Source organism: Sus scrofa, chromosome 15, assembly GCF_000003025.6.
Source record: "Sus scrofa isolate TJ Tabasco breed Duroc chromosome 15, Sscrofa11.1, whole genome shotgun sequence".
Lineage (NCBI taxonomy): Eukaryota > Metazoa > Chordata > Mammalia > Artiodactyla > Suidae > Sus > Sus scrofa.
The window spans coordinates 15,293,949-15,307,352 of record NC_010457.5 but is presented as its reverse complement, the minus strand read 5'-3'; the positions used below and the strand labels follow the sequence as shown (position 1 = coordinate 15,307,352).

The 13,404-nt window shown below is 43.9% G+C and overlaps 1 protein-coding gene across 1 annotated transcript in view; it reads left to right on the top strand.

The window, feature by feature from the left end:
* The window catches only part of THSD7B (thrombospondin type 1 domain containing 7B), a 1,521,641-nt gene that overhangs the window by 303,283 nt on the left and 1,204,954 nt on the right, over positions 1 to 13,404 (top strand). Inside the window, 1 exon segment of the mRNA XM_021075621.1 lies at positions 10,609 to 10,697. The gene's annotated coding sequence lies outside the window, so the exon portion shown is untranslated.

Sequence of the window (13,404 nt, the reverse complement as noted above, 5' to 3'; positions counted from 1 at the left end):
TATTGAAGAGAAAATGGCCACCATTAGGTGTCAGGAATATTATGCCAAATATATACAAAGCATCTTCATTATAGTTAGGCAGTAGGCTGTTTTAGAGATGGAGTCACTGTACCTGCTCTGCAGCCTCATGAATTCTCATTATCATCTCCCTGGTTATAACAAACAAGAATAATGCTAAAAATAATACTTTCTTAGGGATAGTATTACCCATGTGGAGACACAAGATTACCTGCAAATGAGGAGACAAAGGGGCTTCAATAAAATTACTTCCTATCAAGTGTAATAAACATGTACAATAAGTTATTATTAAGGAGCTTTGAGGCAGGCCACGTTAATGAGCTATGGAGATGCCTATATTAGATTTCAAGTAAAAAAAAAAAGAGATAGCAAGAATAAAGATGAATGTAGAAGAGGAAAATGGAAAATGAAGAAAACAAAAAGGAGCAGGTATAATGAAAATTGCCCTGCCATTCTGTGGCAAGAGCGAAAGCAGATCTAATGACTTTCTCTGCTTTCAGTTTTAAAATAAGACACATTTCTCAGATGTGAAATGTGGTCCATTATCTGTCAATGGTGTTCTGGGTTGTCTTTAGAGCAGCAAATGTGTGCCATAAAATAAACTTCAAACTTCCCACTCCCTCCTTTCCAAGGGTGGCACAAATCAAGCCTGTTTGGAAAATTGGTTCTCGATGACAGTTTTTCTATACTTGCTAGAGAAATTCATTGATGAGTGTAGTATGTGTGTATGTGTTATGTGCATGTGTGTGTGTAGACTGTGGTTCATAGATTTTATGAACCCTTTTTTCACATTTCAACATCTCTGAAAGCAAGGTGTGTGTCTGTGTCAGGGTTTAAACTGGCAGCATTTTTTTTTTTTCTGTCTTGATGGCTCACTAAATAATATTGAAGGTTGTAATCAGCCACATCTTATGTTGTAAATTTGATTTATTTAGAGGCAGGGTAGGGTGGAGAAAGAGAAAGAGGGTAGAAGTGGGAGAAAGTGCGATTATACTTTGTATAATGGCATAATTTAGAAAAAATCTTAAATTCCTAATATTTGTGTGAATGGGAATAAAAATGGCATTTAGTCATATTCTTTGGATAGATCCATGGAAATAGTTAAACTCTTACTTCTAAATTCTCCTTCACTTGTTTCTCCCAGCCATTTCTGTTGCTCATACATGTGCAATTTTAGCTTGGTTCAAGCTCCACATTTACAACTTTCCAAAATGTGCCTATGACTCAGATTAACTGTTAATTTGAGAAGAATCAGCCATGAAAGATCTGAGAACAGCATCAGAGCTGTGCTATAAGGTGAGACGCAGAAACCTCTTAATATCTTAGAGAATTCCATTTCTGCTAAGTCTGAGCATATTAATGTATTAATGCATGTCCAAGCTGTGCTCCTTCTTCTCTTTCTCAGCCCGGGTTTTCTGGGCACAAGCTGATGCTAGAGGCCATGCCACTGCAAGCTTTAGCTCAGCAACTATGAAATAAGGGGGGGCTTGATTCTCTCCTACAGGAGGGAATTGCTTTAACCCTTCAAAACAATTCCTTTGTCTCCTTTCTGCAGGCATAGGTCATGGGGATTTCCACTTAGCGGTGAGGGTATTAACGCCTGTGGTCTCAGCTGGCAAGTCATCCATCAGAGAGAGAAAGGTGAAGTGCAGCTGGAAAACCAGTGCCTCTTTAGCTCAGGAGTCTCAAATATTGAGTTCTCATGCAGAATCAGGTACCTCTTAAACCGGTTTTGATTTTGTGATGCAACTGAATTCAGATGAACAAGTGATGGACTATGGCTTTAGGTGGGTCAGCAAGATAGCACTGCTGGGGGTTACGGGCCAGAGAGCAAGTGTCTATCTGAATATTGGCTGCTGGATAATCAAGCAATGAGTTTGGATAATAGGTGATAGAAAGAAAGCAGTAGCACACAGTCTCTGACTGTACCTCTCACCCAAAAGACAGGCAGAAATTCAGTGAAAAACATTCATCAAGTCAATTGAGCCAAATTAGGCAAGGTTTAAGAGTTCTGGGCGTGCACTCACAGCAGACAGTAGAAAAGGAGTAATGTTCCCTTGTCTTCTATGCAAATGTTTTTATGCATCCACATAGTCACTGGTTTTATCAGACCCAATCTTTCCTTGCCAGAAACCAAACAAAATGTCATCTCCCGTTTGGAGAGATTTCATCATTGACAGAAACATAATTTTACTTATCCAGCAAGAGAAATGTTGACACTGACAAGAAGATAGTACCTTTTACCTTTAAAACTGTTTTATAGGAAACAATTTAAGCTGAAATAGCTTTTTCTTCCATTTTCTCAGTTTTATCAGCAAATGATTACTCCCTTTGCTGCTTTGCCATGTTAACCGATGCCCAGAGTACTTGAGATTGATCTGATCAGTGTCTGGTTTAAAGTGAAGATTAAATATTCCCTGGCCAGTTCTTGTAGTTGGGGCACCGATGGGGCTTTGGGCAAGATTTAGGGTTCTAGCAAGGTTAACCTTGTAGCTGTCTGTGAGGGGGTGGCAGGGGCATGAACTGATGCCACGAGAGCTGATTCTTCATCATCATTGCCACAACAAACAAGGTCACTGTAGCGAGAAGAGCCATCCTAGTTTCCTAGCAAGGGTATCTTTGGGGATAAGGAGAACCAGAAGTTAGGCAGGAAAAATCCAAAAAGAGTAATAAGGGAGTGGGCTGTATGTCTGTGTTCCCAGCTTGAGGCAGATACCTTTGTGTTTATGAATGTGCCTTGGGAACCACATGCCTACCTTTAAATACGGATTCTCCCCCTTACCAGCCCTGTGACTTTTATGAGCTACAAACTCTCTCCAAGCTTTAGTTCCCTCACCTGTGAAATGGATAGTAATGATTCCTGTGTCACTGGAGGCTTTGATGATAATGGATATCAATCAGTTAGCTTAGTTCCCATCACATAGTAAGTGCTCAATAAATGTTACACGAGCTTTTTATTCCTTCATCAATCAGGTCGGTCTTCTTCAGACTGTGAACTCTTCTGGGATGAGAAGTCTCTCTTATTTGTCGTTTTATCCTTTTATCTTTCTTCACCTCTCAGCAGCCTTAACATAGCCTTTAAGACGGCCTCTCTCCTGGCTTCTGTGACATCTCCTTTTCTATTCCACCTAAGACATTACCAGCTGCTCCTTGGTTTTCTTTGCTAACTCTTCGGCCTTCACCAGATCACTGAATGTCAGTGTCTTCCCTGGTCTTTTCCTACGTCTTTATTCCTTCTCTCAGTTTTAACAACATTAATTTCTCCTGAGCTGTCCTCTCTCACAGAGCAGGGTTTTAATAGACATCCCCTCCTCCCTGAATGTCTCCAATTTCAGGAACCAAGAGTTCAGCATCAGAACTACGTTCTTCTTCTTCTTCCCTTACCAAATCATCTAGGTAATGACTCTATTATCTACCTAATTTCTCCAGCAGAAGCCCAGTGGTCACCTCCATTTTTGCTTCCCCTACCCTGTCTGTTAGCAAGTCCTTTTCGTTCAGCCTCCAAACCAGAGGCTCCTCTCTAGTCCTGGAAGAGCCAGCTACTTCCTTCCACCTCTGTCACCACCACTCTATTCCAGGCCATCTTTTATCTCTTTTCTAAAATACTACCACGGTCTGCTAACAGTTCTCCCTCTATCTACCGTTGGCTTCTGAGAGTCCATTTTCTATGTGTAGCCAGAGAAATCTTTTCTAAACATAATTGGATCACATCCCTTCTCTGATCCTAATCCGTCATGGCTTTCTTTGCACAGAGCACAAAGCCCTGAGTCCCCAAAGGGAATGCAGAACCCTGCAGGATGTTTCTCAAACATCCTGCACAGCCCTGCTTCATTCACTCACCATTGTCCAGTCAGAGGAGCCTTCTTTAAGCTTGTTTCATGCTCTGGATCTTGTCATGGGTTGTTTCTGCTGCTTGGACTCCCTTTCTCCCAGACTCCAGGCCCACCCCCCACATTCTACAGAGCTTGTCTTAAATGTCATCCTCTATTGCAGGCCATCCTTCCCCTACTTCTCTCGGTCCCAGCCTCCTGTTTATTTCCTTCATAGCACAATCCAAATTTGCAATTTGTAATTCATCTATTTACTTGTTTTATGCCCCCTTTCCCCACTAGGGCACCAAGATCACATTTGGGTCATTTGCTATGGTACCCCCAAAAGCACAGTGCCTGGCACATTAATCGGACTCAAATACCTGGTATATGAATGATATCCACAAAGTGTTAAATAGATACATACTGAATGAATAAGCTAGGGACATCTAAAAGTGTGCAGTTCTTTTTAGGGATGATAGCACCATCACCAGCAGATAAAGTGCTAAGCCTGGTGGTAGTGCAGGGGATAGATTGGGGATTTGGGTGCTGAAAGAGCCCAAGTCTTGGCTCTGCCTCTTATTAGCTGTGTGATACATGACGTGTTTCTGAACTACTTCCAGCCTTAATTTTCTCTTCTGTAAAATGGGGATTAGACATCTTTACCTATGAGGAATAAATGAGGTAATGTATGAAAATCCTCTGGCATAGAACTGGCATGGGATAGGCACTCAGCACCGGGTTGCTCATTTCTTTCCTCCTCCCAATAAAACTGGAGCTTTAGCATCAGTGAGCTGATGAGAAAGATGGTCCTAGAAGAGAGAGGACTTCCAGGTGCCAGCTCCCTCCCCTGCGCCCCCCAATCACACTGCTCAGGAGCCACAGACCATTGCAGGAAGCACACCTTTTCTAGTAGCCAACGTTACCAGTCATTCTGGGACATATGAGCCAGAGTGTTGCCTTTGCTTATCCTTTTTTTTTTGATCTTTTTAGGGCTGAACCCATGGCATATGGAGGTTCCTAGGCTAGGGGTCAAATCGGAGCTGCAGCTGCTGGCCTACACCACTGCTACAGCAATGCCAGATCTGAGCCTCATCTACAATGTACATCACAGCTCATGGCAATGCCGGATCCTTAACCCAATGAGCAAGGTCAGGGATAAAACATGCATCCTCATGGATACTAGTCAGGTTTGTTTCTGCTGAGGCATGATGGAAACTCCTGCTTATCCTTATTTGAAGTTGCAAATTTCAGATGGAAAATTCTCAGATTCTTCTGTTCAGAATATGACTATCTTTGGGGGTGAAACCTGGTGTCATTTAAAAAAAAATATTCTCAGCTCTGCTTACTAATGTGCTCCTGACTCCCATCTCCATTATTGAGAAGTATGTTTGGACAAACTGGAGGCCTTTTGGAGCTCCCGACACTATTTCATTAAGTGGCATTTGTCTAAGAATCTGCTCTCTGCTTTCCATCTATCAGCAGGGCCACTGAGCTTTTCCTGGGGTTCTAACTGCGCCCTCTCACCTGGCTTCTGCACCCCTTCCTTTCCCTCTTCCATCTCCTTCTTATCTTACCATCTTCTCTCTCTCTCTTTTTTTCCCCTCCATCCCTTGATGTCTCCTCATTGAATGTTCACGCTGTCATCTCTCTGCTTTGTGGCCTCCCTGGGTAGGGCTGGTGGAGCAGATACAGGGGGAGCCCCTTGTCCTAGCTCTGGATCTGCTTGGGCTTTTAGCCCTGGCTGTGAGGATGGCTTTGGGCCATCTGTGCATCTATGCCTAGGGCCAAGGCAGCCTGCAAGTTCTGGGGAATTATGGCCCTGGGGGCAACTCTCAACCAAGGAGGAGGGATTGGAGCAGTCACCCAGTGTCTTAGTGACTCATTGGATTCAGCGTTTGAGGAACCAGGAGGTGGGAAAAGGATCACCAGGCTGTTGAAGCCCAGAAAACTGGGAGAGTCCCAGGAATTGCACTAGCTGACAAGGTAGAGAAATGACCAAGTCAGAATATCATGTGAGGGCCAGCAAGCTCAGGGGAGGCATCACTTTCCTTATCTTTGTATTTTCAACATGTTCAAGAAATGTTCACTGAAATAGCAAACCCATTTCTTCACATGCCAGTACCTTTAGGGAAAGCTGGGTTTTTTTGTTTTGTTTTGTTTCTTTTTTGGGGTCACAACCACAGCATATGGAAATTTCTGAGCCTCATCTGTGACCTATGCCACAGGTGCAGCAACACCATATCCTTAACCCACTGCCCTGGGCTGGGGATCAAGCCCGCATCTCAGCAGTGACCTGAGTCACCCCAGAGACAACACCAGACCCTTAACTCACTATGCCACTGTGGGAACTCCTTCAGGGAAAGCTGTTTTGTTGGCATGGCTTTTTTCAGAAAGCCAGGTGCAGCTACCTAGGCACCATAATATTACCCTGGAGATATGGATAGATTTTTCTCTTTTAATATTTGTTCCATCGGAGCACAACAACATCAGTATGAGATTCATAAAACTGCTATTTCCTTGTCATTTATCAAGCCACTTTGGAAGTCATTTGCTTTTGGGGGGGATTAATCTTCTAGAATATCAGCATTTCACAGTATTTCAGGAAGCATCCTAAGTGGCTCAGCAAATGTAAATTGTTTAGCATTTCTAGATCACTTATATCCTTCAGGAGCTCAACATTAGTTAATTCTCATGATACTTAGAGATAAGAGTCAAATTTGAGTCATGATTTGTATATGTTTCAAGTTTATGTGTATCTTCTGCCTGCCTTTTTTGTCAGTAGCTATTTCACTTTTGATCACTTAAGACATTTAATTTTGGGCTGGGAACACGGGACAACTTTTGTTTGATGCATAACACTATTTGAACAACTTGTGGCTCAGAGCCGACCTCAAAGATCCTACATCTCGCCTAGACATGTTCTTTTGTGGGCAGAGGCTGATTGCAGAGGGAGAGGATAAACCAGGAAGTTGCTTTGTAAATGGCAAAGTTGTCATGGGTTCTAGCTATTCCCATCTTTGGGAGAATATCTGCTAGGCTTCCCAAAGACATCTTCTCTCCAACATCCCCCACCTACACTCCAGTCCCTTGAGCAGAGAAGGTGTGAGCATCAGCCCAGGAGTGAGTGCCAGTGTGCTGCCCTTGGAGATGCTTGACTGAGACACCAAGGAGGATGCCCTGGTGGTCATGTGATCCTGGAGAACCTTGGCTACCTCTTAGAGGGTCTGTGCACTGGAAGCCTGGGAGACAGCTGGATGCTGCCAGGGAAGGCAGTGTACCACCTAGAAAAGGCATAGTAGCAGAAGCTACCAACATTGGATCAACCCAGGTGTAGAACAAGGAGGCCTGTCTTCCTCCTTCCGGCCCAGGCTGTGGCTATGCTGGTGTGAACACTTACAGCACGTGGATCAGAACAGGTGTGAACTCCAGCAGGGGGGCTAGGCACGGCTCTATCCTAATAGTGTGAAGAATCCCTTTGTACCCAGATATCTCCCAGGGACAAGGAAGTTTAAGAGCTGAGCCTTGAACTTAAGTCAACCTTTACCCCCCAAAGTACATCTTGAATTAGAAGAGACCAGGTTATCTTCTACTAAAGGATTAAACATGTTCCACTACCAGCAGAAATGGAAGCCCAAGAGCCAACCAAGACTGGTTACGAATACATTTTTAAAAATCAATAGTGCAAATTTTATTGACTCTCATGACTCTCAAACATGCCATCAGTTATTTTGTTATTATCCCATTTAGCAAATGAGGAAATTGAGGCTTAGAGGCAGTAAATAAATCACTCATCTAGTGAAGGCACTCATCTAGTAAAGGGGGTGCTGTTTTCCAAGCCAGGTTTATTTGACCCAAAGTCTGTCTGACCCCATGTCTGTCTGATCCCAAGTCTGTCATCTGACCCTAGGTCCATCTGACATGTCTATCTGATTTTTGCTCATATCCTTTATCCTAATGGATTGCCAATACTAATGCTTCATAAACCTTCCTACCAAAGTGCCTTTAAGAGGCAGAGGACCAGGCTGCGTAGCCTCCCATGGTAGAGTGAGGGTGTGGAGGGTGAGGACTGGCCGGGGGTTTCATCAAAAACTTTAGGCAACATGGAATTTCTTTGAGTCTCTTTTTTTCAAAAATTATATTTTCTATGAAAAAAAACTCATACATTTTGTATTCTGCTACATATCTGCTTTTGAAATGCTTTAAATTATGTAACATTTAGAAAAATGAGTTTCTCAGGTAAGCCATGTTTATCCTCTGGCTCCGAGTATAACTCGGTTTATACAGAGTACATCCATCCTAGATGGAGAGCCAGTGGGTGATCTCAGGTGGATATAAGGTGGGGAGGCAAAACATGGATTCATGCAACAAAAGAAGGCTAAGTCAAAATAGAAAACATTTGGATCACAGTATGAGAAAAGAAAGAAATAGTGTGCGTGTGTGTGTGAGTGTGCATGTGTATGTGCATGTGTGTGTGTGTGAGAGAGAGAGAGACAGAGACAGAGACAGAGAGAGACAGAGAGTCAGAGAAAGACAGAGACAATAACCAAGGCCTAGAGAGAGCAGATGGAAGAGACAGACTGAGACAGAGAGAGGATATTGATTTTGGTTGATTGGCCCAGAAGGTTAGAATAGAGCATCAGTGGAAGCTATTGGTTTTGTGCCCATGGGCCTGTGTGGCTGATTAACTTTGTAGGTTAGAGTAGGAGGTGAATGTGACTGAAGTTGTTAGTTTGATCATCATGTGGGTCATCCATGGCCACAGACCTCCTGACCATGTCTGGGAAGGGAGTGGGTGTCTGGATGGGCTTGGTTAGAGTAACTGTCAAGACACGTGGAATTAGAGATAGAATTCACCAGCGTGGAGGACTCTAACTCTGCCTGCGGATGTATTCTGCTCTCTAGAAATACCATCTTGCTACTCCTCTCTGTCTCTGGGGATACATTTTTATTCATCGAGTAACCTTCTGATTATTAATCTGCTTTCCAGAAGGGAGTATCCTAGTTAATCGACATGAATATCCCCATTGTTGAAACGATGATATTTCTTTATTGCAAGTTGATAAATTAGCCTCCTGGTTAAGCAATCCATCTCCTGTGAACTTTCTTAGTAAACATCTGTTTCCAGAGCAAGAACATACTTGAGTAAACAGAAGAAGTCAGGTTTTACATCTGCAGAGCTGAGGTGCAGCCCCTTGAACCCATGATAGAACCTGCAGACTTGAAGAAGGTCTCTCTCTCAGGTCATGTCTGAGCAACTGACCAGCTAGTTTCACCGATCTCTTTCTAAAATGACACCTTTCTGTAGGGGGATTAGCTGTGGATATACGCATAAAAATGTCCAGTCTCTTTAGTAAGCAGAGGGGTACAAACAGGAAAAATGATGTGGCATTTTTACTTAGTAAGTTGGCAAAGGAATAATACTATATAGGGTTGGGATGGGTGTGTAGGAAACAACCCTTTCATACTGCTGGTGAGAGGGTAAATTGGTTCAGCCTTTTTTTTCTTGCATAGTAAAATATTTAAAAATTCATATACCCTTTGATTCACCACTTCAACATCCAGGAATTAATCTCGAGAAAACCAATGATAATAACTGTATGGCGTATAACAGTGAAAAGCCATATATCCTCTTCCACACCTGGTCTTCTGTAGGGAGTGGCTAAGTTGGTGTGGTACATATATATATATATGATGGATTACAATGAAGCCATTAAAGTGATCATGCAGCAGTAAATTCACAGACGTTGGAAGATGTCACTGATCCAATTGAGTGAGAAAAATTGGGTGATGTAGTCTAATCCTGAAAATTTGGGTATATGTGGTCTAATCCTGTTTTTGAATATCTGAGAATACATATGTGTGTATACCTGCACATATTTATGTGTGTATATGTGTGCCTATGTGCATTAATGGTGACTTCTCTGAGAAGGGGGATGGTGACTGCTTCCAAAAGAAATCCAACTGGCCCCTTACCCTTGTTGAGACATCAGAAGACCCCTTGGTCCATTTAGGCTTCCTAACTTTGCCTGCCATCCCTGTGTTAGTGGTCCCTTGTTCCAGATTTTTTAGACCTGGCCAGGCTGGCTTCTGGCTGCTATTCTTAACTTCTGCTCTGTGTTTCTGATTATTCCATTTCTGACCCCCCTCCCCTCCCCAATCATCCCGAGCCCCTCACATCACTGGGATTTGATTCTTGACTAGTCTGCGAACATCTCCTTTAGATTCCTGGCTATGGTGGTTCTTTGCCATGACAGTGCCTTTGGGACTGGACCCCTCTGCCCCTCTCCTGGTTCCTTCAGCTGTGCATATGCCCACTTAGCCAGCTTGCTGCTGTGGTTTCTTAGCCACCTGCAGCGAGGCCATGCCATCTGTTTGGCTTTTGTTCATCCCCAACGTGTTTCGTCCACCTCCCATACGATTCCACCACCCCCATGCCTCTGACTGCCCACATGGCAGGAATTGTCAGTCATTCCTGGAGAACGTCCAGGACAGTGGGGATGAGTGGCAGTGAGCTCGCCTTCCATGTGGGAGGATGGCTGAGCTCCAAATGGCTTTGCAGATGACCCTGTCCTGCCATTCTCCATTAAGCATGACTTGTGTCTGGGATGGATGACATTGTCTTTCCACGGAGAATTGGGCTTAACCTGTGCATGGAAAATGGCTTCAACTGATGCATAGAACAGTGGGATTGAGGCGGAGAAATGTTCCAGAAACCAGGAATGATTTAGTACTGTCCTTTGAAATCATTATTCAAACCCTTGCTCTCTTTTTCATTTAGGATCTTTACTCTTTGTCCAGGAAGCCCTGAACTGTCATTGGAAATAAGATGCCAGAACCACAGATGTCCTTAGGCAGATGAAGCTGAGTGTGAGTACTGGTTCTGTTACTTATTATATGATCATCTGAGACAAATTGCTTACCCTTTTGGCTTTCAGTTTCCTTGATAAAAGCCTTAGTAATAATAACAATAGTAATAATAATGATAATAGTTCCTATTGTATATTTACTCTCAGCCAGCTACTACACTAAACTCTTTAATCCTTGTAACAAAAATATAGTAGATTACATCCATTTTTCCTTTTCTGGGCTGAGGGGAGGAAATTTTAAAGAGCTAAGACATTCAAGTTTGGACATCTTATATGGCATGAAGCCAGTATTTGAACCCAATCAGCCAAATCCAAGCCTGCACTTCAAGTCCACATTCTTTTCCTTTTCTATGATCCAGTGCAGGTGAAGTGCTCATTCAATACCAGCACATACTAAGTGCTCAAAAATGACCCCTCCAAGGGGCATCCCGAGTTGATGTGAGGTCAGACGTTAGAGTCAGAGATTCTCCTCTTTATGGATATCCTGGGACGTTACACCTAAAACCCAGGAGGGGGCCGGCTGCATCTGTCCATCTCACATTGGAGGCTGTAGGCTGCAGCTTTTGTTCCCTGTGTGACAGTGAGCAATGAACTTCCAATTTATGATCTCCTGCTTGCTTTATGGAGCCTCCATGCCCATACCTATCAATCATTGTCACTTTGAATTTTTGCAGTGTTTTACAAAATCAGCCTATGCTGATCTTTCCATTGGTTTAAAGCTTGTTCACTGAAGATCTGTGCCTATCTTGTCTTCCTGAAATGGGCATTGTACTGCATGGACTCTTCCACAACAAATTCTCATCAGAGACAACCAGGACAGTAGCTATTACATCAGCTACCACCACAGTTAATGTTACCCCAGACCTCCCTCACCCCCCACCGCACCACACATTCATACAGCACCCTCTGTTTGGAATACCAAGTGCTGAATCCAGGGCTCTCAAACTGAAATTCCTATGGGGTCAGCTGTTTAAGTGAGGAGGTGAGCCAGGTGGATGGCCCACCTGGAGACTGCTCTGAGCTCTGGCTGGGTACTGCCATGCTGAATAGCAAGCTCAATTTGGACAGATCTTCGGCTTTCTCAAGAGGCATTGTAAATATGGATTATAATGTGCAATTTCTCAATGTAAATGTTGGCAAATAATTCACATTTAAAAAAAAAGCCCTGGGAGTTCCCTGGTGGCTCAGTGGGTTAAGGATCTGTTATTATCACTGCTGTGGCTCTGTTTACTGCTATGGCATGAGTTCGATCCTAGGCCCATGAACATTTGCATTCTGTGAGTGCAGCCAAAAGCCAAAAACCAAACCAAAACAAAACCAAAGTCCTCATCTGTGGACTGCACACCATTTGTTTTTACATTCTCTGACCCAGAGCCCTTTTAGGTCACTGAGAGGATGATACCCCATAATAGCAGTATAAATTGTGATTCTGGGGAAGCATATATAATCAAAGGTTTACGTATCAGAGGTCTCTCTAGAACAATTGTGAGGCCATTGCCACTTGGAGAGGCAGCCTGGGACCCCAAAGGGCTTGCCAGTGTGCCTGCACTGATTGCTATGGCCTCCATGCTAATTGCAGGCTCTTGTTCTGCATTCCTCATTCTTATTTTCGTAGCTTGAATATTTCTGTGCTCCCTTCTGGCCTGATTTCCTACCAATTGAACCCTGTTGTGGAGCAGACTGGAGCTCTGCAGAGGGGAGGCTTCTGAGAGCCTGGGTGGGCTCTGCTAGCCCCCAGAGCTTCAACTCCTGGTGCCTGTGCTGCACCTGTCCACCAGGCCCGCTTCCCCATCTCCTCTGCCAGGAGTCTTGAGATTGAAACCACGTGTGGGTACCAGCTGTGTCATGCAGGCATTGTGTTCACACTGGCCAATGGACATACCAGGACCCTGAACAGAGATCTCACCCAGTGTTTCTGGGGCCCCAGCAGGGTGTACCCAGCCATCACTAGCTGCAGCCCGACCTCATGGCTGCAGTGAGCTCTGTGGAGTTCTAAGCAGCTGGTTCAGAGGGGATGTGGGTGTGTGGATGGTTCCCAATCTGTCTGGGTTCCTCCGCTGGGACTGAGATGAACACAGTGTTCATCCTGGCAGGAGCACTGACGTGAGAGCCTGTGGCATCATCTTGGCCCAGAGGGAAGGCAGGTTCCATTCTGATGGGAGAGAAGTCTTTCCAGAAGCCTGTGGGATCTGGCCATGTGGGTTCTGATTCACCAGTGGGTTGGGATAGGTGCTTTAGGATCAAAGTTGTGAATAATCAGATGGTATTTGAGATCCATTTGTATGTCGTCTTATAGGGTCTGGGCCAAGCCAATGTTAAGATTCTCTGTTCTGGCTATTGTGAATAGTGCTGCAATGAACATGCGGGTGCAAGTGTCTCTTTTAAGTAGAGCTTTGTCCGGATAGATGCCAAAGAGTGGGATTTAGCCAGGACATGGAAACAATCCAAATGTCCATCAACAGATGATTGGATTCGGAAGATGTGGTATATATACACAATGGAATACTACTCAGCCATAAAAAAGGATGACATAATGCCATTTGTAGCAACATGGATGGAACTAGAGAATCTCATACGGAGTGAAATGAGCCAGAAAGACGAAGACAAATACCATATGATATCACTTATAACTGGAATCTAATATCCAGCACAAATGAACATCTCCTCAGAAAAGAAAATCATGGACTTGGAGAAGAGACTTGTGGTGC